Here is a 6,804-nt window from a genome sequence, read left to right on the forward strand (position 1 = left end):
GGATCCCCTTTGAGTAGAAATGGAGCCAGTTCTTCTGGGGTCTGCCCTCCTGGCACAGTGAATTCTTGGTGGAAGGGGCCCACATGTCTTGGAATCCTTCTCTGCAGCCTCCCCCTTCTTTATTTAACAAAATTGCAAACGTTTGCCCAGATGAAGTGGAAAATAAAATGTCCTCACAACCCTGTCCTCTCCTGACCCCCAAACGACCTCCTTGTTTCAGTCCACCACCTAATCTCAGCCCACTCCATTGGGTCAGGTTCAGTCTCAGGCCCATCGCCTAGCTTTTCCCCTACACCTCTTACCATGTTATCTTCCCCATGTTATGGACTGTAGCAGTTTGGCCTACACCCCAAGATAATCCACAACAGCTCAGCACAACTGAAATTCCACATGCAGGAAGGTCCTTAAGATCAAAGGCCCACACTCAGTTGTTTTCGCAATCAATGGCCCTAAGCTATCAGGAAGACTACAGTCCTCTAACTCCAAACCTTTCCCAGGACCACTGGACCTCCACCAGCCCTCCTCAGGCTTTTTTTTCAGTTCAGAGCAATGGAAAACCTAGAGCAGCATATTAAAAAGTTGGTCATTCAATGCCAGCGCAACCTGCCACGCAGGATCCAAGAATGTAGGGAAGTCACAAAGCCTCAGAATGCCATAGCTCACTCAAGTCAGACAGAGGATGAACCTGGTCCTTTAGCATGTTCATCCATGTCTGCTGGTGGCTGCAGCAAGGAAGTGTAGGAGGTGAAGTTCCAGTGAGAAAAGGACAGAAATGTGGAGCAAATTCCAGAGAAAGTCCCCCCAAATACATCTAGACCCTTGGAAAACTTTTCAGGGAAGTTTCTGGGGGCAACATCTGCAGAGTCTAAAAGAAAAATCAAAAGATCTACAGGAAATCCCCAAAATCACCTAGAATGTGTCCTGAGAACACATTTGTGTGCAAAGTCCTAGCAGACCCAGGAGGGATGGATGCCTCTGAGAGTGCACCGGTCCTGGCTTTCTTTCCAATGGAGCTTTGTTCACCCAGGTGAACACCAAAAATCTAACCTCCCTCAAGAGTCAGAGTCCTTGCAGGGCACCTTCCAGAAACTCCACTATCTTAACCCATGTTCACTGAAGACCCTGGCAGTGCATGTTACAAGGGTTCGGGTGAGACACAAATGGCATCTCCCCCTCAAGCTCCTTAGGGCCATAAATGTCTTCAAAGTGAAAATATCTTCACCCTCATCTCTTCCTCAATATTCATGTTTCTCCTCAGCCTCAGGCATGTCTTCAGGTGACTGCAGCACCAAGTTTGCCAAGTTCCTGAAAATAGCACATCCAGCAGGTCCAATAGAGGAGGTGACACCCAATGAGTCTGTCCCTACACTAGGCAGACTCCTTCTCTCCTCAGCCATGTAGAAGGAGACTGAGAGGGCTCTAAAGGGGTCCCAACTGATGATGCCCAGGGCCCATTAAAGGCCCCTTCAGCTGGACAGGGCAGCAGAAAGCCTTCCCAGCCACTGATGCACAGTCTCCCCAGCATGACGTGCTAGAACAGAAGCATCCTGAGTACAAGCAGAGGCAGCCTAGAAGTTTCTGCTGTGCCTGCAGCATATATTGTCCAAAACAGAGCAGAGCCAGGTCCTCAGCCTGGCATCAGGGATGAATTTCAAAATACAGTGAAGGTAAAGTTAATGAACCAGGCCCAAGTCTGCATTCCTGATTTGGGCCTTCTAGACTCTTCTATTGATTCTATCCAAGCTTCAGACAATATATCCTCTCTGGCATCCCAGTGCCATCTCCACAGCCAGACTCTTAAGGACATGATAGCTTCACAGAAGTTAGGTGACCTAATAGCAGACAGTGAAAAGATCCTTGGGCAACAGAAGCTCAGGATCCCAACACATCAGCACCCACAGAGGATGGAAAAGACATGGGCCCCAAATGACAAGGGTGACGCCATTAGGAGACACATTCTGAAAATGCTTGAAAGCAAGGGAACCTCCACGCCCAGCCAGGCTGGAATGGAAACCCACTGAGCCGCTTCCACTGAAGAAACCAGTTCTTAAGGAAGGCGTCTACCAAAGAAGCATGAAGACTTTTCTAGTGTGGAATTTTCCAAAGTGAAAGACCAATAGCCCAGAAGAACCCCAGGGAAAAGACAAGACTGCATCCTCCTCTTCTCAGAGCCAGAGATTGGAGAAAGGCAGCCTAAGTGTGGGCTGCAACAATGCTGAAGCTCAATGACTCATCCAAAATTCTGCACCAATGCAGAAAGCCAACCAGGGAGTTCTGCATGAACTTCATGACTTGGAGCTAAATCAGCCCAAAGAAGAGAAGGATGAAACCTCAGTATCCTGCATTTTCTGCAGCCACCATCTTTCTGGACCTTTAGAGCACAGGAGAAACCTGGGCTATGCAGCCACACCCAGAGGCCACAGCTATCTTATCAGTGAGAGGCACACAAGCAACAAAGGGTCCTTCCATACTGGAGAGGTCATCAATGAAGCAGGCCATAAGCATTCCCTTGGGACTGTGGGAATGGTGCTCTCCAGCTGGCCTGTGTTTCCAAGCAACATCTCACAGCAGGGTCCAACTGTGCTCAGGGCATGAGGGTACCACCACTGCCCGAGGCACCGACCCCTTCAGGGAGGTGTCCTGTCTGGTCAGCTAGAAAATTTCTCTCCATTCTTTCCTGCTAGGAAAAACAACATCTCCAAGAAAAGAATTAATTTTTTTTAAGGAAAAAAAATTCTTATTACCCATCCATGAAAATTACCATGGCCCAATAAACCTAGTTTTCCTCCCACGGGGGTAATGACTTCTGTCTTCTCTGTTCTTGGTGATAACTATGGCATCTACAGGGGAAGGCATGTGGTGCAGCATGACAGAGAGGTGTAAACCCACTCTTAACCCTGAGTTCCTCCAGGGATCCTCAAGTTTCTCTAATACTATCATCATGTGAGGAACAAATTGGAAGTCTCACAGCTGAAAGAAACAAGGTGATCTACCACAAAATCTGGCTCAACCATTTTCCTATGGCTCCCATTACCTTAAGGGAATTGTAAGGATTGGGAGCAGTGAGATTTTAGGCTAAAAGTACCCCCACTGACTCCAGCAAAGATAGAGCCTATGGCCACACCTGTCCTAAAATGGGTGGCAGTGGGCAGGGATGAAACTGGGCCCTGAGGTCTGAGGCCATAAAAACTTTGTCCTTAATCTTTTCCTGGGGAATAGATGATATCTGCCTCTGGAAAGCTCCTCCACTTCCTGGTCAGGGCATTCAGAGATCCTGCTACAGGGACTTGGTACTGCACACATTGTAGAGCACTGGCGAGGACAGAAAATCCATCACTGTGTAGGCAACCTGGTGGGGAGTTGACAGTGAGCCTTTTGAGGGTGACATCCAATCCTGCCCAAATTAAGCAATGAATGGCCTGGTTCACTCATCCCCTACCTTGGTCTACCTCACATATCTCTCACTTCTGTCCTACAGTTCTGGGTTGTAGTGACAGAAAATAGTGTGTGTATAAAATTACATATAAGATCCATGGACCCAGTGTGGGATGTGGGAGAAGCAGTAAGATTAGAATCCAGACAGGAGGCACAGGGTGTGAGGACACTGAATGGGACAGGGCTGAGGAATGCCTGAGATTGGTCTTCCATTGGTGACACAGAAGACAGGACACTATAGGGGTCAAGAGGCTCATCCTGGCAGCACTCAAGTTTCCCAACTGTACAGATTCCACATCATATACCTGGAGAAGCCACCTTTAGTGCAGTGGCAAATGGAAACACGGAGACAACACGCAGATGTGTGCATTGATGGGCACTGGTCAGGATGATTCCCAAAATATTAGGCCCTGACGTTGGGTGATCTAGGGCTTGTAAGGGGTAAAGCAGGAAGCCCAGAGGCAGAATGGATTGCAAACTGGGGACTGAATTACACAACGTGCAAGAGGAGCAGTTGGACCTGGAACAGGAACTATATTACCTGAGCAACTGATAACCTCATGTATACTGGGTGGAGGGACCATTTTCTATTACATTAGCTCCCACAGAAAAAGCCAGAATTCTTAGGGAGAAGGAAAACTGGGATCCTACTTTATTTAATATATTTGATAAGTTCCTCTGTATCAACCTCTCCAATGCTAGAGGAGAACAGCTCAGGCAGGGGAACTTGATACATGAGTTGCAGTTTGGTAACCTTTATTTTTGTTATTGTTGTGTTGGTTGATTAGTTTTCATTACAAGGAAACAAATTCAGGAACTCATGATGACTGCTCCTCGGTGTGTGGGATGTAGAAGGGTCAAGAGGCTGTCCTGGGTCACACTGAAAATTTGGCAAGACTGCCAGCCTTTCCTTACTCCAGAGACCACAGAAAAAAGAAAAAGAGGCATCATAGTAGGTGTTGACACACAGGAGGGTTGGAGGTGACTTGGACAAATGTCGAGAGGCAGGGGCCAGCCCAGGAAGTATCTGCTCTGCTCTCACTCTGCTTCTAACATGGGTTTCCCTTCCTCTGGGTCAGTGTCCTTATGGAAAGGCAAGGAGAAGAGCAACCACTTCTCCAGAGGGCATTTTCTATGCTTGGTGACACACAGCCACAGATCCAACAGGCTCGTCCCTGGGTTGGGACTGAAGCAGGCAAGGGGAACAGCCATCAGAGAAGACCTAGTCATAAGAGAAGAGCCAGGACCTAAAGGTGGGGCTGGATACTGAGCCAGAGAGTGGCCCATCCCTTGGAAGCTGAAAAGAAAGTGACACACACTGGGGGTCCCTGACCTCAGGCTGAGCTATGAGGTCATGACCACTGTTGGGTTCTGAGGACACCATGAGCAATGTTCTGTCATGTGGAGGACCTGGACATCGACACTGTGCCCCTGCCAGGAAAAGTGCCACGAGCTTGCTAAGTAATAGACGAGGCAGAACACACAGAGGAGGATGGTCTTTTTTCCTTCTGTGCTCAGTCTCTACAAGATGCAGTGAAGCCAGCAGTGTAGACATCCAGATACCTCTCAGAACACCTCCTAAGAGAAAGAGACAGCACACAGAGATGTCTCTCTGTTCCATGAGAGAGCATTTTGTACACTGAAACCTCCCTCAGAGATTTCCCACAGGAAATTCACATGATGTAATTCCTCCTGTTGCCACTCAGAGAAGCTTCACAGTGATTCCTGAATAGCTGCCACAAGTAAGACCATGCAGGGCGCCTACACATACCTTCCACAGAGCCCTCGCTCACAGACCCCTCAGGGACACCCTGTGCCGCTACAGTCCCTGACACTGAACCTTCCACTGAGTTTTCACCTGGGGCCCTTTCACAGAGACCTGACAGGGAGATGTCCCACCAAGACCTCTCCCAGATACCTATGTAGAAGCCACAGAGAGAAGTCCCTGGCCCCCCTATGTAGACCTTGCAGACCCCACACAGAAGCTTCCCAGAAGACCCCACAGAGCTCAAATGGAAACCTCACAGGGAGTCTTCACGGAGACTTCACTTGAGCTTCTCCTCAGAAAAAAAGGCACAAAGAGCTCCTGCAGGTGGCTTTCACACCCTCTTTAGGAGCCTGATCAGACACCTTGTTAGGTCTTTCCTCAATGAGATGGAACCAGTGAGCAAGCTTGCAGCCCAGGCAGAATTATCATGAGATGTCCCTCTGAGGATCCCAAGATGCTGTCCACCTCACACCAGATCACCTTCTGCACCAGAGAAAATGGTCACAAGGGTTTATCTTTTGTAATGACTTTTCCTCTGAAATAGAAAATAATCCTTTCTGAAATCTTTTCTCTCACCGAGTTTCATTAGTCTGAACTCTCACACACAAGTGCAGAGAATGACAGAATTCAAACATGGGTAAATTATTGCCAACTCTCTATTAAATTAAGCAGCTAATTTCTTGAGTTTGTTAGCACTGAGCCAAATTACATCAACGTCACATTCCTTGTTTCACTGAGAGATAACTCTGCATATGAAATGATCTGCTGCTTTTCTTTAGATATATAATAAAGACCCTCAGGAAATGTACCCTACATAGAAAACAAACCAGCCAAGAGGGAAATAAGGTCACGTTGGCTTTCTGGGTGTGTGAGGTTAAATTTCCTGAAGAAGGAGCATTGACTGGTTATATAACACACACATTCGTTTTAGGAGTAAGACCTTTTTTTTTGGTAGAGTCAAATGAAGGACCTTGTACTTGCTAGGCAGGTGCTGCACTGTTGAGCTACATCCCCAGCTTAGGAGTATTTCTTTTGACTAATTGTTTTCACTTTATGAGTTTAATTATATAACGTGTACTTCACAGGGAAGTAAAGTAAAAATAACTAAAGTATTGACTTTTTGATGTATTGAATATTTAAACATCAATCTTTTCAACATCGACTGTTAATAAAATTTAAAGGTAACAGAGTAAATTCCTATATGAATTACAATGAAAATACAAATAAAAGTCTACACCATAAATAATTCTCACTTCAATTGGGACATGTAAGCCAGTCTTCATATGTAGAAATAGCATGTTTCATATAGAAGTACTACTTATACCAACAGGACTTGTGTTTTGTTCTCCTGTCTGTTTGGAGGCCATACATGCTCTCTTACTGGTCTTGCTGCTTTGTTAGGAAATTCTTGTGATGTTTCACCTATCTCTTCATTGATCTGCCCTAGAAATCTTTTACAGAGATTTTTGGGCAGGTATATATTATTATTCCTCTGACATAATTGATCTTTTATTGATTCCAATTGAAATTCTCTAATAAAAGCTTTCTATGTTATCTTATGCTTGTTATTTTTCTGCAAACTTGATGCTGTTTATAGCTGA

General features: G+C 46.3%; 1 pseudogene; it reads left to right on the plus strand.

Annotated features, from left to right (window-relative positions):
• LOC105741335 overlaps positions 1–1,535 on the plus strand; it is a 3,597-nt pseudogene extending 2,062 nt beyond the window's left edge.
• Positions 1,536–6,804: the final 5,269 nt, after the last annotated feature.

Source organism: Octodon degus, unplaced genomic scaffold (genome assembly GCF_000260255.1).
Source record: "Octodon degus isolate 3935 unplaced genomic scaffold, OctDeg1.0 scaffold00460, whole genome shotgun sequence".
Taxonomy (NCBI): Eukaryota; Metazoa; Chordata; class Mammalia; order Rodentia; family Octodontidae; genus Octodon; species Octodon degus.